General features: G+C 41.2%; 1 protein-coding gene and 1 non-coding gene across 8 annotated transcripts in view; one reads left to right on the top strand and one right to left on the bottom strand.

Moving 5' to 3' along the window:
* Nucleotides 1-26,936, bottom strand: part of MFHAS1 (multifunctional ROCO family signaling regulator 1) — a 127,209-nt gene that overhangs the window by 88,546 nt on the left and 11,727 nt on the right. The gene's annotated exons all lie outside the window — the stretch shown is intronic.
* On the top strand, nt 22,488-22,622 carry LOC114236722 (small nucleolar RNA SNORA1). Its single transcript, XR_003622593.1, has one exon. It is a non-coding gene; the product is annotated as a small nucleolar RNA SNORA1 (small nucleolar RNA).

Raw genomic sequence — 26,936 nt, 5'->3', positions numbered from 1 at the left:
GAATAGTTTTACTGGAACACAGTCGCACTCATTTATTTACGTAATATCTAGGGCTGTCTTTGTGCCACATCACAGTTGAATAACTGTGACAGACTATGTGGCCCACAAAACCTAAAAGGTTTGTTAAAAAAAGACTTCTTCCAGAAAATTCTGCCCATCTCTCCTAGAGAAGAGAGAGCAGAAGTCTGAGGACAGAGCCATCCCTGGTGGCCTGTGACACTTCATGCTGGGATGAGGAAGCACATCCAGCCAAGGGGACTGAGCACCCAGTGAGATAAGAAGACAGCTGGGCAAATGATGTCCCAAAAGCAGTGAAGAAACAGGATGCCTGGGGAAGGCAGTGTCTCCAGAAGGACGGAGGGAACAATAGCGGGGTCAAGTGCAGGGCACGCTGAGAACTGACCGCTGACCACACGCACATCACTGGAGACCAAGGCAAGAGCGGCTCTGGATCAACGGTGGGGACAAAGTTGGACTGAAAGAGATTCAGAGAAGGAATGGGAAGCAAGGACGTAAATGCAGAGGATGAACAACATTTTCAAGGAACTTTACTATAAACAGGGTAGAGACAACAGCTCGCATGGACCATAAAGTGAAAACATGCATTGGTTGTTTGTTTTAAGAAAGAACATGCTACAGTCTGATGATCTGCTGACAGGATTGATCAAGTAGAGGGGAAACTGGTGAAGCAGGAGAGAGGGGGGAGCACTCACTGTAGGATGAAGGGCTTCTGAGTAGACGAGAGTAGAAGGTGTCCTGCGAATGACTGGCCAGGGCAGGGATGGTTCATGTATCACAACAGGCAAGGTGGAGTAGGCATATGGGTGTTCATACAAGTCAGCTGGTAAATGTAGTGGTGGGAAGGTGACAAAGTTTCTTCCTATGCCTGCTTTTTCCTTGGTTGTTTTTCTGCAGCTGCGTTCAAATACATGAACACCAGAATGACTGTGCAGAATGGAACCTGGGCTAAGGGAACTGAGGTGAATGGTCAGTAATGGACCATGCGGTTTAAACTGGGTGAGGAAGTGAGGACATGAGTGGGGCTGGGAGACAATATAAAAGTGGAAAGGTCAGGAGGTCTCAGTGGGATCAGAGAATTTTTAAGTAGATTATGTAAATATGCCTTAAATATGCCTTGAATTTGGACCTTCAAATATCACATTTTTAAAAAATGTAAAGCAGAGTCTTATCTAGAGTTCAAGCTGGTATTTGATGGGAGTTTTCTTGGACAAAAACATAATCGGTTAAGAAGCAGTCACCCCTAACCACCTATCAATCATTAATTTCCTCCTGTCAAGGGAGAGGACTCAATGAAGGTACAATGTCATTCGATTCATATCTTCTCTGTGCAGCCATGAGTGAAAAGGCATCTGAGGAGAGCAAGAGGAGGAGGAGGAGGAGGAGGAGGAGGAGGAGGAGGAGGAGGAGGAGGAGGAAGCAGGCTTGTGGGGGGAAGAAGAAAAGGCACTCATGAGAGAGGGAGAAAGGGAGTGAGATGAGGTTGAGAGAAAGAAGGAAGAGAGGTGAAGGCGACAATAATTGTAAAAACCACTTTTTAAAAAGAGTCAAGAAAGTACTGAGTTCTACACATGGAGGTGTCAGCACCAGGAAACGTCCACATCATACACTCAGTGGTCATCAGCACTAAGACTCCAAATTTACCAAATACCAGTGTCCTTTCTTCCTATACACAAAGAAACTGCCATTTAAAAATGGCAGTTTTTATTAAGGACAGTGTATTAATGTCCTAGGGCTGCCATACAAAATACCACAAACTGGACTCTTAAACAACAGAAATGTACTTTCTCACAGTTCCGGAGGCTAGAAGTTCAAGATCAAGGCGTTTGGCAGGGTGGTTTCTTCTGATAGTCGTGAAGGAGAATCTGGTCCATGCCTCTCCCCTAGCTTCTGCGCTGTGCTGGCTATCTTTGGCTCTTTGGCATTTCTTGGCTTATAGATGCAGCACCCCAATCTCTGCCTTTCTCTTCACATGGTACCTTCCCCTGTGTGCATGTCCCTGAGTCCAGATTTCCCCTTTTTATAAAGACATGGAGTCATATTGGATTAGGGCCCACCCTAATGGCCCCTAATGATTTCATTTTTACTTCTACAATGGCTCTATCTCCAAGTAAGATCACATTCTGAGGTACTGGGGGTTAAGACTCCACTATACCTTTTTTTTGGGAGGCGGGGTACAATTCAACTCCTAAGGGACAGGAAGCCTTGTCTTAGTTTTGTCTCTTAAATTAGACTGCAAGTAACTTAAGGGCAGATACCATTTTTCAAAGAACTCTGATTGCCTCAAAAGATGGAAGGATTTTATAGACAAAGCGCATATTTTACAACCTTGTTGGAGCTGATGTTAAATGTGGTACAAAACACAATTTTGCTAAATTTCATGTTAATGTTTGATTTCATTAGAAAGAATCTCAAAGCAGAGGACATGGTTTGGGAATTAGACTTTTCTGGAGTTTAGCTTCTCCAATGTGCAGGATTATGTAAGTATTTCCTAAGAAAGGGGTGAAGGGAGAAGAAAAAAATTCCATGTTGCTGTTTTTGTGCGTGCACACGCGTGTGCACACACACACACATTCTCCTGTCACAGATAGAAAAGTGATTCCTGACATATGCATTTTTTCATCATAAGCTAAAGAGTTCCCTAAGTTTAGAGTGATATGAAATATAAATTAAGCATGATTTGTACCCCATGACCCTTTTCAAGAACAAGTCTTTGTGAAGGAGGAAGGATGTGATTATAAAGGGTCAGCAGGAGGGAGTTTTTGGGGGGTAATAGGATTTTCCTGTACCTTGATTGTGGTGGTGATTACATGAATCTATACATGAGTTAAAAGGCATAGGATTATATGTCGAAAAAAGTCAATTTTACTGTATGGTAATTTTTTTTTTTTGCTATGTGATAATTTTTAAAAGACTATTTTAAAAAGAATATTGGCAGTTAGTGTCTATTTTTCAACAGTTTTAAGTGACATCAGTATTAATCCCACTTTTCAGATAAGGAAAGTCGCAGCTCAAAGTTAAGCAACTTGCCCAGGATTATACACCTTAGGGTGGAGGATCTAGGATTGATCCACATCTGGCTGCTCTAAAACATGTACTCTTTTCCACTGCCCCACGAGGGCACCAAAAAAACTACTGCACTACTTAATTTGAGTATGCCTGCTCCCTCTCAGAACTGCAAATCCTTGATCAAAAGTAAAGGCTATTGTCAGAGGTAACACACACAAACAGCTGTGAGACTCCATAAAGAGTGCACAGAACAAAACATGGAAACCCATCCCACTTATATAACATCATTTCTTGGGTACATGCTCTTCTGGGGCAGAGGTCCAAAAACAACAGCCTATGTGCTATGTATCAACTATCAACAATCTCATCTCTGACTGCTAGAATAGCTTCACTCCACATAAAAAGAATAGCCCTCTCAGTCCCCTGCACTTATTTAGGAAAAGAGAAGGAGGAAATACACCAGAGTTAGGAGACATAAAGCATGCATTCTGCTGTTTTCCATTTTGCTCAGATGGGTCTCCACTCAGAAACCTAAGAAAACAGGGCATCGAGTTGACCAGCCTGGACACAGTGTTGTATTGAATGCTCTAGAATATGTCTTTAGAAGTTTCCCAGGGTTCTTCATTTGATGCTTAGTGTGGCCCCTGTCACCAACTCAACAAACAATGAAATTTAGTCTTAGGATGAAGTGACAGCCACTTTCCCCACACCTGCACACCAAACAAAAGGCCACAAAGACACCCAGAAGCAAACCTCCTTAAGCAGTGCTCACCTCACTTATGACCAACAGCTCAATACAGTCAATGGATAACTAAAGAAAGAGTCAGTGTGAGGTCATCCACTAAGTAACGGCAAACAATACAGACTTTTCTTGAAAAACGTTAAGAGATGCTTGCTCTTGGCAGACTCGAATATTATGCAAATTGCTGACCTTGTTTCTAGTTTTTCTTTAGGCTCATATGCACATAGATTTATATATACACATCCACAGCACTTATTTCTTCAGTAAGAAAATCCAAATACCTTTCTATAATTACTACAATGGAGACAACAGTGACTAAGAGCTGTATTTCACAGTCGTGATTATGGCAAAGTCTATACATGTCTTTTAATTTCATCACCTAAATTCTTCCAGGCAAGGGCAACAAACTCATCTTTATATCCATCCACTGTAATTCCAAGTATAATGCCCTGAAAGCGACAGATACATGAAACATCTACTGAACTGAAAAAGCAAAATGAGGGAAAAGAAAATGCATAACTTAGAACAAAAATTTAGGCTTTTTGGCTTACAAAACTCTTGAAATTTGACCACTGCCACATAATCTTGAGCTGTAACCACTGCCAAAAGTCTTTCCAATGAATTAGAAAGCAAACAAAATTTCTTCTCTTAGTTGAACAACAGGAAATTGCCACTTTTACAGTTCAAAAATACTGGATATCAACAATTTCATATGGTTCAACATAATAGAATATAACCAATCACACAAACATAGGTGGGAAATCTGGATGTATCTTCATAACATGTTCCACTTATCAAAATATTCATATACAGGACTTCCCTGGTGGCACAGTGGTTAAGAATCCGCCTGCCAATGCAGGGGACACGGGTTCAATCCCTGGTCCAGGATTCCACATGCCGCAGAGCAACTAAGCCCGTGCACCACAGCTACTAAGCCTGCGTTCTACAGCCTGTGAGCCACAACTACTGAGCCTGCATGCCACAACTACTGAAGCCTGTGCACCCTAGAGCCCGCGTGCTGTAACTACTGAGCCCAGGTGCTGCAACTACTGAAGCCCGTGTGCCTAGAGCCTGTGCTCCACAACCAGAAGCCACCGCAATGAGAAGCCCTTGCACTGCAACGAAGAGTAGCCCCCGCTCACCGCAACTAGAGAAAGCCCGCGCGCAGCGACGAAGACCCAACACAGACAAAAATAAATAAAAATAATTTTTAAAAATTAATTAATTAAAAAAAATTCATATACAAAGGATAGGATCACAAGGCACATACCACGTTAATGTGAAAAAATTTGTTTCAGGATATCGAAGGAATTATTTTAACCAGAACTTATTTTAAAATTAGTTTTAATGAGGTATAATTTACATATAATAAAATTCCCTAATTTTAAGTGTAATATTTGATGCAGTTTGACGAACGTATCCAGTCTTGTCATCCCCACCACAATCATGATGTGGAATATTTCCATCACCCACAAAAGTTCCCTTGTAGTCCATCCCCTGCCCACACCATCAGCCCCTGATTTGCTTTCTGTCACCATAGCAGTTTTGCCTTTCTAGAATTTCCTACAATTGGATTCAAGCCCAAAAGTCCATACATTTTTGTGTTTGGCTTCTTTCACTTAGCACAATGCTCTTGATGTTCATCTACATTGTTTCAACAGTAGTTCACTTCTTTTTATTGCTAAGTAATATACCACAATTTATTTATTTCGCAGACAAGTTGTTTCCAGTATTTGGCCATTATGAAAAAAGCTATTATAAACATTTGTGTATAAATCTTTTTATAAACACAGATTTTCATTTCTCTTGGGTGAATACCAAGGAATGAAATTGCTAAATTGTATGGTAAATGCATGTTTAAATTTATTAGAAACAACCAAACTGTTTTCCAATGGTTACACCACTTTACATTCCCAGCAGCAATGCAGGAGAGCCCCAACTGTTACAAATCCTCACCAGCACTTGGTATGGTCAGTCTTTTTAATCTTTGCCATTCTAGCGGGTGGGTAGCTATATCTCCTACTGGTTTTGTGTTTCTCTAATGACTAGTGATGTTACTATCTTTTAATATGTTTATTTGCCATTCATATACCCTGTTTGGGGAAGTGTTTATTCAAATCCTTTGCCCAGTTTTTAATTTGGTTTTATAATTATTGACTTGTAAGAGTTCTGTTTTGGTTTTTATCAGGTATATGTTTTGCAAATATTTTCTCCTGAACTATGGATTGCCTCTTCATTTTCTTAACAGGTCTTTTGAAGACCAAAAGTTTTTCATTTTGATTAAGTCCTATATAGCAAAATTTTCGTAAGCACAGGAGTTTCTCCTGTGCTTTCTTCATAAGATTTTACAGTCTTAGCTCTTACATTTAGATCTATGATTCATTCAAGTGAATTTGTGTGTACGGTACAAGGTAGAGGTCAAGGTTCATTTTTATAAATACAGATATCTAATTGTTTCAGCGCTATTTTTGAAAATATTATCTCTCCCTCACTGAATTATTTTGTACCTTTGTCAAAAATGAATTAACCATATATATGGGTCTATTCTGTCCTACTGATTGATTTATCTGTCCTTACACCAATACAACACTGTCTTGATTACTGTAGCTTCAAAGGAAGTCTTGAAATCAGGTAATATACCTAAGTATATTCAACTTAGAATACCTATTTTTAAATAATTTAATAACTGGTGATTGATTCCCTATGGGACAATTCACTCCCAGTGGATACAGCATGAGATCTCCAATTGACACTGTTGCTCACTCCATCCCCCCCAGCCCTTTCTGAAATTAACAGTGGCTCCTTCTACACATTCCAGGGAGCTTCAAAGCCCTACATCTACTTCCTGCTTAGGCGGGGGCATAAAGAATTCCTACCCAGTTGACCTCACCAACAACGGGCTCTCACTTATGCTCTTGTTCTACCAGCCATGACCCCCTGGACTCTTGGTCTCTACTCCTTAGATTTCTCCAGACCACATCACCAAAACGTTGCTAACCTCTGTGTTGACCATCTGATTCCTACTCCTATGGCCAGCCTTAGAGACCAATTTCCCTAGGGTGCTGTGACCTGGTTCATTCTGAGTTTGGACTTCAGCCCTAACCAGCTATAACCATAAATGAATAAATGAATGAACAAAGATATTTCTACCCACAAGCCAACGAGGCCTGTTGCCAATGGCCAAGAGGGCTGTTCAGGGCATGATGCCAGGGGCACTGCTCATGCTCCCTGCAGTGGAACTGTGCAACAAGATGGCCCTGCCCCCACTCCTCCGCCCCTTCTTCCCTCCAGCTCACACATTAGTGACACAGTGCCTTCATACTGAAAATTACATAGTAAAAATATGTTCAACATTCCTTGGACCAAATTCACATTCCAAATATTCTTCTGTTGACCTGGATGTGTTTCAGACAGGTCCAAATGCAGAAGACCACAAATAACTGTTCGGGTGAAATCACTTTTTACATTTCTTTCCCCTAAAATATTCAAACATATTTACATTGTCTTATAGAACTACAGTCAGCATAAAATTAGCTATTCCCTTCCTGTAATGTGTACCAGCTATCTACCAGATGCTTTTGAAGTTTATTTTCTTTATCAGGTAAAGTGAATTTTCCCAGTTGCATCCCAAGATAAATTCACCTACAGGCTCTAGGCTCTGTTTAAAAAAAAAAAAAGAATGAAAGAAAGAAAAGAAAACAGGAATAAAGGAAGAAAGAAAGGAGGGAGGGAGGGAAGAAAAACAGGAACTAAGATGAGATATCATAAAGTTATATAACACAGCACTGAAATTTTCTCATCCGAAAGATTACTTGAGATTTCTTTTGCCTTTATGTGTGAATTAGCTACTAAAAAGGATATCTAGGTCCCAAATAAGTCAATTAAGAGTCCACCTAAGTTAAAAAAAAAAAAAAGTTTCAAAAAATGAGAAGCTTAGAAATTCTTTCCTCATAAAAACCTAGCTCTCCTTGAAGAAACTAAACTCAAAAGGCAGAATTGGAAACTCCTGGATACAATGATTAAAAATGGGCAGGGAACTTCAGACTATACTACAAAGCTACAGTAACAAAGACAGTATGGTACTGGCACAAAAACAGAAATATAGATCAATGGAACAGCATAGAAAGTCCAGAGATAAACCTACACACATATGGTCACCTTATCTTTGATAAGGGAGGCAAGAGTATATAATGGAGAAAAGACAGCCTCTTAGTAAGTGGTGCTGGGAAAACTGGACAGCTACATGGGAAAGAATGAAATTAGAACACTCCCTAACACCATACACAAAAATAAACTCAAAATGGATTAAAGACCAAAATGTAAGGCCAGACACTATAAAACTCTTAGAGGAAAACATAGGCAGAACACTCTATGACGTAAATCACAGCAAGATCCTTTCTGACACACCTGCTGGAGAAATGGAAATAAACACAAAAATAAACAAATGGGACTTAATGAAACTTAAAAGCTTTTGCACAGCAAAGGAAAGCATAAAAAAGATGAGAAGACAACCCTCAGAATGGAAGAAAATATTTGCAAACGAAGTAATGGACAAAGGATTAATTACAAGCAGCTCATGCAGCTCAATATCAAAAAAACATACAACCCAATCCAAAAAAGGGCAGAAGACCTAAACAGACATTTCTCCAAAGAAGATATACAGATGGCCAACAAACACATGAAAAGATGCTCAACATCACTAATCATTAGAGAAGTGCAAATCAAAACTACAATGAGGTATCACCTCACACCAGTCAGAATGGCCATCATCAAAAAATCTACAAACAGTAAATGCTGGAGAGGGTGTGGAGAAAAGGGAACCCTCTTGCACTGTTGGTAGGAATATAAATTGATACAGCCACTATGGAGAACAGTATGGAGGTTCCTTAAAAAACTAAAAGTAGAACTACCATATGACCCAGCAATCCCACTACTGGGCATATACCCTGAGAAAACCATAATTGGAAAAGAGTCATGTACCACAATGTTCATTGCAGCTCTATTTACAATAGCCAGGACATGGAAGCAACCTAAGTGTCCATCGACAGATGAATGGATAAAGAAGATGTGGCACATACATACAATGGAATATTACTCAGCCATAAAGAGAAATGAAATTGAGTTATTTGTAGTGAGGTGGATGGACCTAGAATCTGTCATACAGAGTGAAGTAAGTCAGAAAGAGAAAATCAAATACCGTATGCTAACACATATATATGGAATCTAAAAAAAAAAATGGTTCTGATGAACCTAGGGGCAGGACAGAATAAAGACAAAGACGTAGAGAATGGACTTGAGGACACGGGGAGGGGGAAGGGTAAGCTGGGACGAAGTGAGAGAATAACATTGACATATATACAATACCAAACGTAAAATAGATAGCTAGTGGGAAGCAGCTGCATAGCACAGGGCGATCAGCTCGGTGCTTTGTGACAACCTAGAGGGGTGGGATAGGGAGGGTGGGAGGGAGACACAAGAGGGAGGGGATATGGGGATATACATATGCATATAGCTGATTCACTTTGTTATACAGCAGAAACTAACACAACATTGTAACGCAATTATACTCAAATAAAGATGTTTTAAAAAAAATGGGAAGGCAGACAAACAGGGTATAAACTGGTAAGGGCGGGGATTACGAGTTACCTTAACTCAGAAGGACTGCTAACTCAACAAAGGCCACGGTCCAGGAAAGCCCTGCAAGGGGGGAGTCACGCCAAAAAGCAGCAAATGACACATGATATCAATTACTCTCTGGACACCTTCTCTTCATTTTAGAAAGTGGCTGCTTAGTGCAATTTAAGTCACTCAGGTGTCAAATCTTAGGCTGCTCCAGGTGAGCTGCCTGTGACTTCTCTGATATTCCTAGTAATTACATATAAAAATCGAGTCTGGGATAAACCATAATGGAAAAGACTAGAAAAAAAGAATGTATATGTATATGTATAACTGAGTCACTTGGCTGTACAGCAGAAATTAACACAACGTTGTAAATCAACTATACATCAATAAAAAAAAAATCCAGTTACTGCTATTAAACCATATAGCCCCTTAATCCAACTACTTTTTGTTCCCCAAATTGACATTCAGTATCTTAGAAAAACTAAATTTTCATAGTCCAAAAAGGCCAAAAAAGGTCAGAAGCCTGGTTATTATAGAGAGCTGGTGTCCTCTTAGTTTACTGGGGAAGACAGGACAACGAGGACAGGGACCACTTCCACTGCAGAGCTGGCGTCCTCCACGCCCCACTGAGCTCACTTTGCAAGGAAGCACCGACGTGCCGGCCTCAAAAGGAGCTGATAGCGAAGATGCTCCAATCCTGGGTCTCCCGGGACTTAGCAATTTTGGGAGAGCTTTACTCCCTGCTGAAGTATTTTTATTATGCTCTTTCTTGAAGCAGGAAAACAGAAAAATATTCCCAAGGAACCTGGGGAAGCTGTTTACCCACTTACAGGTAAAGTGCCTTTGCCTGCCCCAAGAGCTCTCCTACCTGATCATTGTTTTTTCAGAAGATAAAACTGAGGCATTTAAATGGGGACTTAGAAGAGGGCTCTGCGATTACCCAGTAAAGATCACTCTTAGAGTTGGGAAAAAGGAACAGTGATCCTAAATGACCATTGATTGATCTTCTTTCTCCAGTCTCCAACATACTGTCACAGTGATTGCTTCATTGATTTTCTGCGGAAGATAGAACTGCCTTTATGTGATGGAAAATGTTCACTGTATAACTTGGATCTCTCCGGTCTTCTGAACCACCCGAATAAGCGATTACCTCGACGAATCCCAAAATAAAATCACGATATGAATTCATGGATCAAGAAAGTGCAGCTAATTTGCATAATAAGGCTTCTTTAGAGAATAGGGAGCTATATATCTGATACAAGACAATTCTGAAAGTATAATCCCATCATTTGCAAATAACTAACTATAAATTTAGAAGATGATACTGAGCAAAAAGAAAAAGAGGGAGAGAGAGAGAAATGGCTTGGTATGATCTACTTTCAGCATACGGTTCAGCTTCACATAATACAGTCACAATATTTCCTGTATTACTAAGACGCATTTGTATAGTAGAGAAGGGGAAACAAAACGGGACTCAGATAGAAGGAAACGACAATAAAGCAGATGGATTGAGCTCTTCAAATCTGTGCTAGCAGAGAATGCAATTAAACAAAGGCTACGGTTTATTAAAATCACAATTAAACAAAGGCTATGGTTTATTAAAATCACAATGGTTAATAGTGTAGGTAGACCCATTAAATTCTTCACCATATAAATCGTTCCATGTTTATAGCACAAGTTAAAAATGTAATCTCACACTACTGGAAGTATGCCTTTAACTGTTCCTAGGATAGCAAAGAAAATAAATGTTCCAAAACTAGCGTAAAAACAAAAGGAGGTACATCATGTCCCCTGTATGTATTGCATAGAAAAAAAATTTAAATAATCAATGTTCCTACTCTTTTATTATTATTTCAATCCCAGGATTTGAAAAGCAATGTAAAGTATCATTACATGAGAACGGGAAAATAGTAATTCAAAAATTATGAATTACTGCACTTTTTTAGCTAACAGGTTAAAAGCCCAGGGATTTGACTGATGATCTCTCTAGAAGAAAAAAAGACCATTTGTAAATTCTTTGTTCACAAATGCCTTTCCCACCACCTGTAAGTGGAATTCTAGTTTCTCCATGACCCACTCAGTTGGAAGGAGTCTCTTTCTCTACTGAATTCTCACGGCACAGGGTCTAGACCCATTTTACAATGTCTCATAGTGGTGCCCAAGCCTCATCTCCCTTTCTGGACCAAGGTCCTTGAGGACAGGCTCCGAGCTTGATTCCTGCTGGAAGTCCCCTGGTGTCCGGCCCTTGCTGGGAGGCCTCCGTGAATTTCTGCTGAATGAATACAGGATTAAGTGGATGCGTATCCAGACAAATTTCTGCCTATGTGTAACCTCCAGGCGTTATCCCATTTCTCTACATTGCATGAGCACTGTGTTGTGTCTTTTAGTTAATACTATAGACAAACTGAGTTAAATACTTTTTCCTGCAAAGATTTTTTTTTTAAATTTTAGTATGAGCTAAAACCGTAATTAACCACTGAAATCAGAATAGCCCCAACATTTTGCAACTATGACTACACTGGAACTCTGATGAATACACGGACCAGCCCTCGGTAGATGCGCACATCCAGAGGCGGCCATGGGCCTTGGAGCCTCAATCTGGAGCCACTCCCAACTATTTCGATGTTTGCCTCTGAGCACCCCACAAACGATCATCTTAGGGCGGATGAGACAGCTCACCTAACCACAAATGAAATGCGGTGGGTAGGCCTTTTCTAATTGATTCTAGATGAGCCAGGCCTGATATCTGTGTCTGGGAGGCTCCGCCCTCACAAAGTAGGTAGCGCTTTCACTATAGAAAGGAGATATGAATGACCAAAATAAGCAATGTGACCACCAGCTTCCACTTACAGTCATTATGACTTCATGTATGAAATTTAAATGGTACCTTTGATAGCATACTCAGATTCTAAAGGAATCTTGGCCAGGGGAGGGGAGGGGAGGGGAAAAAAGAGCACAAACTAATTTTCTGCTGTGTTTCATGTTTTTTTAATCCTCTCTAATTGCATTGAGAGTGTAGAGAAAATTAGTGGGAGAAAAGATCATGGGCATGTGAATAATTTATTCCAATTTATTTTATTTTACTATTATCAGGTTATAAAGTACTTAAGGCCTCACCTGCTTTTATACGGAGCATAAACCCATTTTTACTTCATGGCGGCCCACTGCCTTGAAGAATTTAAAGAGGGTGCAGCTCAGAGAAAGAAGGGGGCAGGAAGAGAATTGCTTTAGAGATGCAGGGAACCAACAAGGGGTGTGTGAGCCCCCTGCTCTATCATTAGCCTGACCCACAGCTGTTAACTCCACAGGGGGTCCTCCGCCACTGTCCCCAGATCCCACCCTACTGCGGACCAATTTGATAATGAATAAACAAAGCACCAACAAAAGCAACTAACAGAACAGGATGGCAAAAAACGATCATCCTGCACCAAACAGATCTCTTTAATGGATTTGCTTTGACCTCTTCTTTTACAAGCACCCCAATGAAAATAAGCTAGAACAAAAGATGATTCGTTATGCACAGCCATAAAGAGCTCCAGGGCACGCCGCATCCATAATTCATGATGCACAGCCAGCCACCATCAGCATCACTTATCCTTTCAATATTTTAAAGTGGTGAAAGGTTGCTGGATACTTTTAAAGTAGCTGATTTCTACACGATCCTTCCAAATTGAGGAACAAATGGGGAACTTTACTCCTCTGCAAATGACATTACTTACAAACCTAAGACTACAAATCTACTAGAATTCACTTGGTTTCCATCATAGGGAGGGTGACTAAACAGCCCTAATAAAACTATTAAGCCAGCAGGCAACATATATCAGTTCTGCTGAAATTAATCTTATCAAATCACTTCTGCTTTCTGTTTTAAAAATAAACGCCCCAGTTTTCTTCTCACTGTGGTTAAAATCCATCCCATCCCATACACCCAAATCAAAGAGACATGCCAGGAAAGTGAGGCCCCGAGAGGTACTTAGCTTGATGGGAAAGTGAGGCCCAGAGACGTACTTAGCTTGCCCAAGATCTCCCAGCCAGGCGGAGAGGCCCTCATTAACATCCTGGACTGTCTCCTTCATTCCTAGGGACTTGCCTGGGGTCCCGTATCATATAACATCTGAATGACCTCAGAGTGATCCCCTGACTCTATTCCCACTCCATTCACGTCCATCTTCCATGCCGCTGCCCTGAGTGGTCTTACAAAAGGTACACTTGACACTTCCCCCATTTGACCCTTCAATATGTCCTTCTCACCCTAGGGGAAAAAAAATCATCAAATCAAATAAAAATATTTTAGCTTTATATCATGCTGCCAAGAATTCTGCCAAGAATTTTAGCTAATCAAGTAGATAGGCTAAAAAATATTGACATGGCATGTGCACTGATAAGTAAAAGAACTGGCTCCTAATAATCTGTACGACCCCCTTCCCCATCCCAACTCCATCGCACTTCAGTGGACCTGATGCTTTGCAGAAAGTCCTCTAGCATCACCTCCACTCAGCTAGAGATCTGCTCCCATCCATCCAACCCCACCCATGGGGCTCCAGAGAGCTCCCCTCCTCAGGCCTCTCCTGGCCCCTGGAGATCTTTTAACTTGGCATTTATTACACAGCACTGCAACTGTACATTGACTGTGTGCACCACTTCCCTAAACTGCAGCTTCCTGGGATCAAGGCCTGTTCACCCCGGACTCCCCATCACCTGCCCTGTCGTCATTGTAGATTCCCAGTTAACGCTTATAGTCCGTCACTGCAGAGTTAAACACACGTCTTTCACACATGTTATTCCATTTTGCACTCAACCAACCACCCGTTTATGGCAGGTGGAAAGCTATCATCCTCCTGAGAGACAGTATAGGGTGGTGGCAGAGAACGTAGGTTCTGGAGGACAGCCTGGGCCCTGCCACGTACTGCATGTACCCAACCAAGTTCCTCAGCCTTCCCGTTCCTCAGCGTTCCGCCCCTGGAAACAGGGATCCTGAGCTAACATTTAGTGGGCTGGCCAAAAAGTTCATTCGGGTTTTTCATAACATCTTAACAAAAACCCTGAACGAACTTTTTGGCCAACCCAATACTATGTGGTAAAAACTACTCTGGACCCTTGGCGTGCATGAATTCATTTAATACTCATAACATCTGAGGAGGCTGTGACAGCAAGAGCGAATGCTTAGGAAGTGTTAGATTACTTCTCCTCATCCACAGATGAAGAAACTGAGGTTCAGGGTGGCTTCCCAGAGATCCAGGCTTCTTTCCTCCCTAATCCACTGGCTGGGAAAGATAAAAGATGTAAGGCCTCTTGCTCTGATGCTGGTTTAGCATAACACAAGAAAGCCGCATGGCAATATTCATCTCTAGCTATAGTTAAAGGGACATTTTTTCCAATATCACCCTCCGTAGGAAACTATGTAGACTCCTTGGGATAAAGATCTGTCCCATTACAGAAATTAGCTAAGTCAGAGGAGTAGGAAGCAGAAAGGTATTCGTACTTTAAGTAGCACACACCCAGATTCCAAGCATTATCAAATTGCACCCGGTGTGCGCCTGAGTCCTTAGAAGGCAAGAGAGCGTGCTTGTTGCGTGGATGCGAACAAAGGCACCGACACACCACTAGATTCTGCAAAAGCAAATATTTGTCTACAAGCAAAGAACGAGGGTTCTTTTCTAACAAAGAACAATGTACACCATTCTAATTCCTGATTCTTTCTCCTGCTTGACAGCGGGCTCTGATTTCAATGGAGATCCCCCCACAAATAAACATGTCTTGAATCCCAGATGGCAAAATAAATCAGAAGATTTATGGACTGTAAAAAGGGATGACATGAGTGATCCAACCTTCATGGAACACCTGGGGCCGGGTGTGCAGCAGCTTTTCAATTCCTGGAAACAGTCACCTGTTTTTTTTGGCTCTGCAAAAAAATTTTAACAGCCCTGGTAATCAACAAGATGCCATCATCCCTGCTATTTGGGTGAGATTTTAATGCTGCGCCCTGTCACACAGTCAAGGCTCAGCGGCATCAACAGTTTTCAAGAAGTGGTTGAGAGGCTAACACAGACCTCATAAGCTCTGTGTGGCTACAGGAAAGCCTGGTCCAAGAGCCCCAAAGGCAAATTCCTGAAATGACCAAACAGAAAACTAGTGAATTTTCCTTCTCCCTACACTAAGAATAAAAAGATGGAAACAAGGTACTAGCCAGTGAGAATGCACGTTACATTATACAGTAACCAGAGGGTGAGCATGTGTGTTTTTCTCGGGGAGGGGAGAAGGCATACATAGTCGCAGAGGCTTAATAAAAGAAAGAAATTCAAAAGAACACCTGCCCCAGACTAGAGGGGGGCACAACCAGGGCCGTGCCACTCACTAGCCATCTGGGGGTGAGCAGTGTCAGCAAAGGGGACAGATGCATCCTCCTACAGGGGCTTTGCATCTCATCTTTTGTTTCTGTAACCTGGACACGAAATGGTCCCGCTCTCAGCAGACCAGTGAGCTGTTTGGGGCATCACAGCATTCTACAAAATTCCCATCTCTCTTTTTAGCTCTTCCCCCATGTGATTCACCTGTAACAAGCCCCCTGAATCAAAGGCACCTCAGCTATGCCATGTCGATGTACAGCTAAGGTGAGTCAAGATCATCCCCGCCAATATTTGCTTTAATAACATGTTCAGAAAACGTGGCTTCCTCTTTCCCTCCATGCTGTCTGAACCAATTTGGACATTTACTATAAGAAGCAGGATTTTAAAGACCAAACACTTCATTGGACCCTGTGAACAATCTCTTTTCTCCAAGAACCTGACTGATGATGATTTTGTTTGCTTTAAGCAAAATACACAACTAAGTAGCTTTTAAACAAACAAGCCACTCTACCAGGATTTAATTGTTTACTGTTCTTCCAGGTCAAACACATTTAGTGGGCTGGGTTAGACCCATTCTTTATTCATGACACACACCAGAGAAGCAGACAGTTCCGGATAATCTCTTAAATTTTGACCCCTACTGGTCCCAGGATAAAATATCCAGGGCACATCTGTGCATAACACACCAAGCTGTATCTAGAAAATACAATGGTGTGGAACTCTGGGGCTAGTTACAGGGCAGAAATAAAAACGGCCCCGCTGGCACAGGTAGACCGGCCTCTACATGACAGTTGGGATAGAAAGGTATGTTTCTACCAAGCAATGTTTTGAGCCAATGAGATACGGTTCATTATCAATTATTTTTCATTAATGTCCCCCATGGACACAGCACTATTCATGCTGCCACTGTCTTATTTTGATCAGTGGTATATTTATCTGCAAACATGCGAGATTTGTAATTATTGCTATGTCTAAACATTACATCATGTTATAATGGATGGATTAAGCTGGGAAATGCATAATTATGCTGCAAACAATGGTATTCCACTAGGCATCACAGAAGCCAATTAAAAAGATTACCCTTATTTTAAATGACAGAGTTAAGCTTTTATCATTCCCAAGCCCCTTTTTAAGTCCCACCATTTGACTCAGAGATTTGTCTTTTTCTAACTGCATCTCGACAGTGTCCTGAGCACAAAGAGGGGTCACCAACCCTGAGGGAAATAAAATTGATTATTTCTCAAAATTCTGGAAGGTGGAGAATTTAGTTTAAAATCTATAAAATAATCTGGAAAGAATCAAAGGTCTGTCAATATAGGACTAACTAAACAGTACATCCATTGGTAGAATATTATGCTATATGTGTATGTACACACACACAATAGGTTTATAACTGCTCATATGGAAATATCTCCAAAATATATTTTACGTGATCAAAAGCAAGGTGCAGAGCAGTGACTACAGCATGATCTCTTTCAGTTTAAAATATTTGCAAATACATGTTTTATTTTCCTTGAAAGCAATAACAAGAAACAGCTTACTGAGGAGAAAGGGGCCTCGGGGAGGGGGCTGAGAGGGGCTTTTGCTTTTGAATATACCATCCACGTACAGGTATTACTTTTTTATGGTCAGTAGACGTTATATGGGTAGAGAATTATGGTTCACTGTGTGATCCCTTCTGTTACTTCTCTGTATTTAGAAAAATAATAATGGTATTTCATTCAATCACAAGGGAAGCTATCAATACATTGTATCAAATGAAATTTAAAACTTCAGAACATCATAAGTTTTTTAAACATCGAAAAGGCAAAAACACCTTAAGGATGATGGGGTTCAGGGCAGGCCACCCCAAAATATGCCACTTTGACATATTATTTTGAATTAAAGTTAAACAGCCACTACAAGAAGGACACTCTGACCCTCCTTTGTCCCCCCCCACCCCGAAAGTAGGAAATAAATCTCCCGGGTCGGGTGAAAGGTACCCTTCCTGTACCAGTAGGTAAAGAGATATTCTTATCGCCAGAGATAGGGAACTCAAGGTAGAGAAGGCTGTATAAACAAACCCTGCTTAGTTTCTTCATTAATTAGTACCCAAGCCTAAGTTTATCTTGTCAGTTCTTCACAAATTTATTGTTTCTTTGTCTAAAAGGTATATAAACAGCCTGCTTTGGTCAGTTCTTAGGTCCCCTATCTTTAGCACCCCCATCCATATGAAATTAAATTTGTTTTTTTCCTCCTCTTAACCTGCCTTGTGTCAACTTAATTATTAGACCAGCCAAAAGAACCAAAATGGGTAGAGGGAAGTGTTCCCCTCCCTGACAGTTTGATAGTCAAAAGGTTATCATCTTTCATATATAAAGTGTTAATGTAAACTGAAATCTATGATTATAAGAAATCACTGTGATTAAAAAAAAAATACCAATAAGACGATCCCAAAAGACATGATCAGACAATTCACAAAAGAAGCAACACAATTAGGCAACATTCATAGAGGAAAACATGCATGTTCCCTAATTAAAATTTCATCTATCAGTGATATATTGTTTTCCATTCATTGTTAGTGCATTTTTAAGATGATACCCAATGCTGAGGAAATGCAGTGAAATCATTCTAGCATCCTATGCAGGTAGCACAATGTTCCTCAAATGAAAAGCAACAGAAGCATGTACTGAACCTTAGACACTCTTTGCCTTTGACTCAATGAGTCTGTTTCTAGGATTACTGCCCAAATAAGAGCTTTTATAGAGAAGTACAGTCATCACAGAATTACTCATAACAACAAAACTTGAAACTACTCAAGTGTCTAATGTTTAAATAAACAAAGGTAAAAATTTCCTTGATGTACTATTATGCAAGCATTTAAAATTACTGTGTAGCTACTAATAACATGAAACCATACTCATGGTAACTTAGGTTAAAATTTTTTTAAATTATTTATACAATATGATTATCACATTTTAATAAACCTAAACTTAAAGGGAAAAAAAACTGAAAAGAAATAGAGCAAAATGTGTAATTATGTTAGATACCAACTGTGAGTACTTTTTTCCCCTTTATACTCCAAGTTTGTAAATGTTTTAATAATGGGAAAAATGCATTTTGAAAAAAGCATAAGGTATTCACAAATAGGAATCACACTGTACTATACTCCTATGAAAAAAGGCTTTTATCCATAAGCTTATCAGATTTCCAAATAGATCTTTAGACTTGTGCTTTCTGGAATAATGGTAGAAACAGCAGCAGCAGCAGCTAATACCTAAGGGACCCCTGCCATGCGTCAAGCATTGTTCAAAGCATTTCACTTGTATTAGCTCAACATGCAGGGCCAGCCTATGAGACAGAAACTATTATGACATCCAAAGTCACACAGCTAACAAGTGGAACAGGGATTCGAATCCAGCAGAATCTCAAGAGCCCTTGCAAATAACCACTATATTATAATGCTTCCATTTTAAAATGCAACACAAAATTCCAAGTGTTTCAAGTCAAAATATTAAGCAAATGTAAACAAAACAAAGTTTTTTAATATCTTGCACCTCCCAGGATTTCAATTAAAATGTAACTAAGTATATTTTGATAAATTGAGAGGCAGGGGAAGACAAACTCCAATGGTGATATGATGAAAGGTGCAAGAAAACACCATCACAGCGTGGTAAGTGGAGTCCAAACAAATAAAGTGCATAAAATATGCTGTTCCATCGGTGCAAAATTAATTTAAAAAACAGTATTTGCAGTCAGTCTGTGGTGTCACAAGAAAGCCCAAAGTAAAGACAGGGAAACTTAGTCCACAATAAAATGTTAATTGTGTTACAGCTAAATTCGCCTTTATTGCAGGATCTGTTATGGTAAGATTTCAAGTCAGGAAAATCGATGTTCTGGATACATTCCTAGCGATCACAGAGGCATGCAGCCATCTGGCTGGGGGAGCAGCCAACGTGCGTGTTCTCTCTGGACTCAGATGCAGAGAACCGGACCAGGGGCACGCTTAGCTGGGGATCACACAGGACAGGTGCTCTGTCAGCCCAACAGTAACTTGATCGTGAGTCTGAGCAAATCATCTGAAACCACCCTTCAGCTCTCCGAGCCGTAAATCCCCTCCATGGTCTCAACAGAGCCCTGCCTGATGGACAAGGAATGAGCCAGGACAGTGCTCCCAAAACTAGTTCATGGGCCAGCAGTGGCCAGTGGCAAACTCTGACCAGTCCATAAATGATACTTACCATCGAGAAGCCTCTTCTTTATGACAACTGCTAACTGCTTTCGTGCACACACCCCCATCCCCAGGCATAGCCTGGTGATCTATCTGAACGCCCTCCGCCTTTTTTAAGAGACATTCTAATTTGAAATACCCCCACTTCTCCATGCGATTGGCTGGGACTGGAAATCACACTCAGTTGCAATGCAGCCCTTTCAAGAACCCCTCTCTGAGACCATACCTCTCGCTGGCACCTGACCATGACCTCTGCTGACCTCTGTGTGGGCAGGTCCCGTGCCTTACCAGAGCCTGTATGCCCAACACTGAGACAGTGAACAGCACGCAGTGACACAGAATGGACGTCTAGGAAAGAGGGGGACAGAGGTGAGTTTGTGTATCCTGGAGGGCAGTGGGCAACCTGACCCCGAGGGGCAGAGCAGGACAGTGGGTAGGAGCGGAGGGTCGGGGCTGGAATCCCAGAGTGTTCGAATTCTGGGGGACTCACTTAACTTTCTGATACTCAATTTCTCCCCCTGAAAGTCAGGACAATGACAATATCGACCCCCTAGGGTTGCTGGGGGGATTCAGCGAGATCGCCCATAAGAAGCACTTAGCACTGTCTCTAGAACATGACAGGAACTCAACAGTGTCACCGATTATCATGTTTTCTCCCAACCCTATGCCCTTAGAATGACTGATGTGATGATTAATACAATAATAACCGCTATGGCATGAAAAATAAGAATCTCATGGAAACAGTAATAAAGTTGATAAAACAACAGTACCTAGGAGAAATATTTTTTTGATTTTATATTTTTCTTCTCCATTACCTTTCTTTTTAAACATCCTCTTTTCAAAAAAGAAAAGAAAGAAAGAAAGAAAGGGAGGCGTGTTCTACTACCTCCAAATTCACTATTACTGTAACACAGTACTAATACAATGTTAAGATTACACGCTTCATTTTAGGAGTGGGGAGGATCCAAGAAAATTAACTCTTTAATTCTCTCAACATTTAATATGCTAAGAATAGTAAACCACCCCAACAAAGTGTCCCTCAACAAAGACATCTCTAAGTAGCAGCCATATCTTTTTTTTTTTTTTTAATTTATTTATTTATGGCTGTGTTGGGTCTTCGTTTCTGTGCGAGGGCTTTCTCTAGTTGCGGCAAGCGGGGCCACTCTTCATCGCGGTGCACGGGCCTCTCACTATCGCGGCCTCTCTTGTTGCAGAGCACAGGCTCCAGACGCGCAGGCTCAGTAATTGTGGCTCACGGGCCCAGCTGCTCCGCGGCATGTGGGATCTTCCCAGACCAGGGCTCGAACCCGTGTCCCCTGCACTGGCAGGCGGATTCTCAACCACTGCGCCACCAGGGAAGCCCGCAGCCATATCTTTTTAATACGGCAGTACCCGATTTAATTTAGACTGCCTTTGGAGGCAGTGGTCATGCAGTCTTTGGGGTTCAGAAATCACTGCTGATGGCAATCCCTCTCAAAACAGAAGCAAATCCAAAAATGACTCTGAAAAATGTAAAAGATTCCTGAAGAGGAGGCATTTCCCTCCTCTTAAAAGGCTGATTAGTTTTGGAAGTTTTGAGAAATCCTCAGAAACAATGCCTTTTCCTTTTTCAGCAGCCTCTCGAGATCTGCCTCAGATTTCTTGCAAACAAATGATCTAAACTGTAAATAACTGAAAAGAATGACTATGTCAAGCAAATTCAAAATTATACCTGATTTTTTTCCATATGAACACATTTTCTTCTAGAAAATCAAAAGCCAGTTTTTTCCAGTCATTCCTCAAACATGCAATGAATTTCTCTATATACAGTCAGATTCCATATGTACAAGAGTCAACAATTACATCAACCAAAATCCCATCTCAGCTCCTCATGACCATGGCCAGGTATTTTATTTTATTCTCCTAAAAATCCCAGTTTGGTACAGTCTTCTGTTTACAGAAGGTACTCAGCAGTGATTGATGACAGCATCCAGCTCATAGACGTATGGTACACTCGTCTGTCTAATCTGGTAACAACCTAATTTTGAATCAATGCAACCCCATCCCCTTAACCCTCATACCTGCCTATGGCCTTGCCAATCATTCCAGAACTCTACTCAAAATCTATATGGGAAAAAAGCACTGTACAGAAGACAGTAATTACACAGTACTTATTTGTGCTTCTCTCCTACATGTCCTTTGTGTGTCAGCCCCCCATTAAGTCACATATGCACAGCACAGACCAGAAGTCTCCATGTCCTACTTTCTGTCCTCTCATCAACACTAAGCTAGAGGATTCTCATGGCAGCTGTGCTAAAAGACGTTCATCAACGTGGCATCTCAAGGCCTAGCTTAAAAATCCCTTCTCAAGTCATGTCTTAGAAGGAAAGTTGCCACAAAGAGTCTGGCCAAAGAATTCCAGAACATTCGCCCCAGGAAGAAAGCCACCAACCTCATTGGCTCCTTCCCTCCAGAAGCACCTGACTTACAGTTGTGGCTGCACAGCACTGTGAGTACACTAAATGCCAGGGAACTGTTCACTGTAAAATGGCTCATTTCAGGCCTCATTCTAGATGCAAAGGGGAACTGTTGTGCACGGTGTCCAGATGTTACTGATGTGGTCACACTGAGACACGGGTTTTGTTTCCATCACAGTAAGTTCATTGCAGTGGTGACAAGCAGACCTGTAACATGTTTTGCTAGGCTCGTGAGTGAAAACTGGATGTCACAAAACTTTTCAATATTAGAAATGATGAAGGAACAATATATTTTAGATCATCTGCCAAAATAGCAATGTACTTCCTACAATTTAACTTCCAGGGCCCTAAAGTAAATTGCTTGAAGAAATTGGAACCCAAAGATTACAGGTGGGGAATTTTTGAAGCATCTCCATATTCAAGTAGAGATCAAAGAATCCCAACTAAATAGAATTGTGGACTTACTAATACGACAACTGTGGTCTGAGCAAAAGTTCTCTTTAAAAGGGCTACCTTGAAGATTATGACTCAAACATTGAGGAACTAAGGTGATTGGCAGTGGAGGGAATCATAACATGTGAATTCTTTAAAAAAAATTTTGACTTTCATTTTGCCTATGTTACTTATAAAAAAAAAAAACTTTCACATTAAAAAAATATGGTTGGGGGGGCTTCCCTGGTGGCGCAGTGGTTGAGAGTCCGCCTGCCAATGCAGGGGACACGGGTTCGAGCCCTGGTCTGGGAGGATCCCACATGCCGCGGAGCAACTAGGCCCGTGAGCCACAATTACTGAGCCTGCGCATCTGGAGCCTGTGCTCCGCAACAAGAGAGGCCACGATAGTGAGAGGCCCGCGCACCGCGATGAAGAGTGGCCCCCGCTTGCCACAACTAGAGAAAGCCCTCGCACAGAAACGAAGACCCAACACAGCCATAAATAAATAAATAAATAAATAAATAAATAAATAAATAAATAAATATTAAAAAAAAAAAAAAAATATGGTTGGGCTTCCCTGGTGGCGCAGTGGTTGAGAATCTGCCTGCCAATGCAGGGGACACGGGTTCGAGCCCTGGTCTAGGAAGATCCCACATGCCGCAGAGCAACTAGGCCCGTGAGCCACAATTACTGAGCCTGCGCGTCTGGAGTCTGTGCTCCGCAACGGGAGAGGCTGCGATAGTGAGAGGCCCGCGCACCACGATGAAGAGTGGCCCCCGCTTGCCACAACTAGAGAAAGCCCTCACACAGAAACGAAGACCCAACACAGCCATAAATAAATAAATAAATAAATAAATAAATATTTTTTAAAAAGGTTAATTTCATGTATGTGAATTTCACCTGGATAAAAAGGAGGAAGAGGAGGAAGAAGCATGAGCAGCAGGGCTAGACTCGGTAAGCCACCCCACCCAAAAAGCAGAAAGGCAGGCACAAAACAGGGAACCCTCAAAGAGCAGTCTTGATACAACTTAACACAACAACTTACACAACTTAACACAGCTTCCTTTCCTCCTCGCCCTTCTCCTAAGCACCCTTGTGCACAGATTTGCAAAAGCAAAGGAAACAGCTGGGACAGCCCGGGTGCCTAGGACTGCCAGTCCCGGGCAGGAAGTTCCTTCCTGAGGCGGTAAAACAGGCTCCAGGCTCGCAAAGCCCATGCAAACCCACGGCAGTAACTCACCAGGACCCAAATGCCTCTCCCCTGCTCCCATGCTCCCCACTCCCACTTTCTTTCTCCTTCAGTATTCCTTGCCTTCTGTAAACCGACAGCTAAAGAGAAAGAAGTTTGCTGATGGTTTTTTGCTAATTTACCCTTTAAGAAACAAGGCATCACTATTTGCAGCTAAGAGATTAGGTCGAGGAAGGAAAAATGAGAAAATATTTTCTTGCATTCTGCGCAAAAATAAAAATAACTGAAAATGTTTTCTCCTCCCTCTCCATGAAGTCAGGCCCACTGGCAGTGGTGTCTGGGAGTTGTTACCATAGAGTATAGCACACACGAACCATCGCTGCCTTCGTTCCAGCCAGCAACTCTTCTATGGTCTCCCCTGAACTCAAACCAGCAAGAAACCTGGAAGGAGCTTCTGGAAAGCAACAGCACTTGGAAGAAGGCAAAACAGCTGGGACACACCACGGAAAACACCTTCTTTCCTGCATCGCCACCATCAGACCTTCACTCTCCTTACCATTTATACTTTCCCACTTCTTAAGGCCAATGTCAAGGAAGGTTAGGGGGCTAGTTAGAAAGAAAGAGCTACGATGTGGAACAGAAGAAAAAAGAATGAAAAGAAATGAAGACAGCCTAAGAGACCTCTGGGACAACATTAAACGCAACAACATTCGCATTATACGGGTCCCAGAAGGAAAAGAGAGAGAGAAAGGACCAGAGAAGATATTTGAAGAGATTAAAGTCGAAAACTTCCCTAACATGGGAAAGGAAATAGCCACCCAAGTCCAGGAAGCGCAGAGAGTCCCAGGCAGGATAAACCCAAGGAGAAACATGCCAAGACACATAGTAATCAAATTGACAAAAATTAGAGACAAAGAAAAATTATTGAAAGCAAAAAGGGAAAAATAACAAATAACATATAAGGGAACTCCCATAAGGTTAACAGCTGATTTCTCAGCAGAAACTCTACAAGCCAGAAGGGAGTGGCATGACATACTTAAAGTGATGAAAGGGAAGAACCTACAACCAAGATTACTCTACCCGGCAAGGATCTCATTCAGATTCGATAGAGAAATCAAAAGCTTTACAGACAAGCAAAAGCTAAGAGAATTCATCACCACCAAACCAGCTCTACAACAAATGCTAAAGGAACTTCTCTAAGTGGGAAACACAAGAGAAGAAAAGGACCTACAAAAACAATCCCAAAACAATTAAGAAAATGGTTAACAGGAACATGCATATCAATAATAACCTTGAACGTAAATGGATTAAATGCCCCAGCCAAAAGACACAGACTGGCTGAATGGATACAAAAACAAGACCCGTATATATGCTGTCTACAATAGACCCACTTCAGACCTAAGGACACATACAGACTGAAAGTGAGGGAATGGAAAAAGATATTCCATGAAAATGGAAATCAAAAGAAACTTGGAGTTGCAATATTCGTATCAGGTAAAATAGACTTTAAAATAAAGAATGTTACAAAAGACAAGGAAGGGGACTTCCCTGGTGGTGCAGTGGTTAAGAATCTGCCTGCCAATGCAGGGGACACAGGTTCGAGCCCTGGTTCAGAAAGGTCCCACATGCCGTGGAACAACTAAGCCCGTCCGCCACAACTACTGAACCTGAGCTCTAGAGCCCACGAGCCACAACTACTGAGCCCATGTGCCACAACTACTGAAGCCCACACGCCTAGAGCCCATGCTCCGCAACAAGAGAAGCCATTGCAATGAGAAACCCATGCACTGCAACAAACAATAGCCCCCGCTCGCCACAACTAGAGAAAGCCCGCGCACAGCAACGAAGACCCAACACAGCCAAAAATAAATAAACAAATAAATTTATTAAAAAAAGAGACAAGGAAGGACACTACATAATGATCAATGGATCAATCCAAGAAGAAGATATAACAATTATAAATATATATGCACACAACATAGGAGCACCTCAACACATAAGGCAACTGCTAACAGCTCTAAAAGAGGAAATCACAACAATAGTGGGGGACTTGAACACCTCACTTACACCAATGGACAGATCATCCAAACAGAAAGTTAATAAGGAAACACAAGCTTTAAATGACACAGTAGACCAGATAAATTTAATTGATATTTATAAGACATTCCATCCAAAAATAACAGATTACACTTTCTTCGCAAGTGTGCATGGAACATTCTCCAGGATAGATCACATCTTGGGTCACAAATCAAGCCTCAGTAAATTTAAGAAAATTGAAATCATTTCAAACATCTTTTCTGACCACAACACTATGCGATTAGAAATCAATTACAGGGGAAAAAACATAAAAAACACAAACACATGGAGGCTAAACTATATGTTACTAAATAACCAAGAGATCACTGAAGAAATCAAAGAGGAAAGCAAAAAATACCTAGAGACAAATTACAATGAAAACACGATGATCCAAAACCTATGGGATGCAGCAAAAGCAGTGCTAAGAGGGAGCTTTATAGCAATACAAGCCTACCTCAAGAAACAAGAAAAACCTCAAATAAACAATCTAACCTTACATCTAAAGGAACTAGAGAAAGAAGAACAAACAAAACCCAAAGTTAGTAGAAGGAAAGAAATCATAAAGAACAGAGTAGAAATAAATGAAATAGAAACAAAGAAAACAATAGCAAAGATCAATAAAACTAAAAGCTGGTTCTTTGAGAAGATAAACAAAATTGATAAACCATTAGCCAGACTCACCAAGAAAAAGAGGGAGAGGACTCAATAAAATTAGAAATGAAAAAGGAGAAGTTACAACAGACACCGCAGAAATACAAAGCATCCTAAGAGACTACTACAAGCAACTCTATGCCAGTAAAATGGACAACCTGGAAAAAGGTATAACCTTCCAAGA

Source organism: Balaenoptera acutorostrata, chromosome 21 (assembly GCF_949987535.1).
Source record: "Balaenoptera acutorostrata chromosome 21, mBalAcu1.1, whole genome shotgun sequence".
Taxonomy (NCBI): domain Eukaryota; kingdom Metazoa; phylum Chordata; class Mammalia; order Artiodactyla; family Balaenopteridae; genus Balaenoptera; species Balaenoptera acutorostrata.
This window is presented reverse-complemented; position numbering and strand designations above follow the sequence as displayed.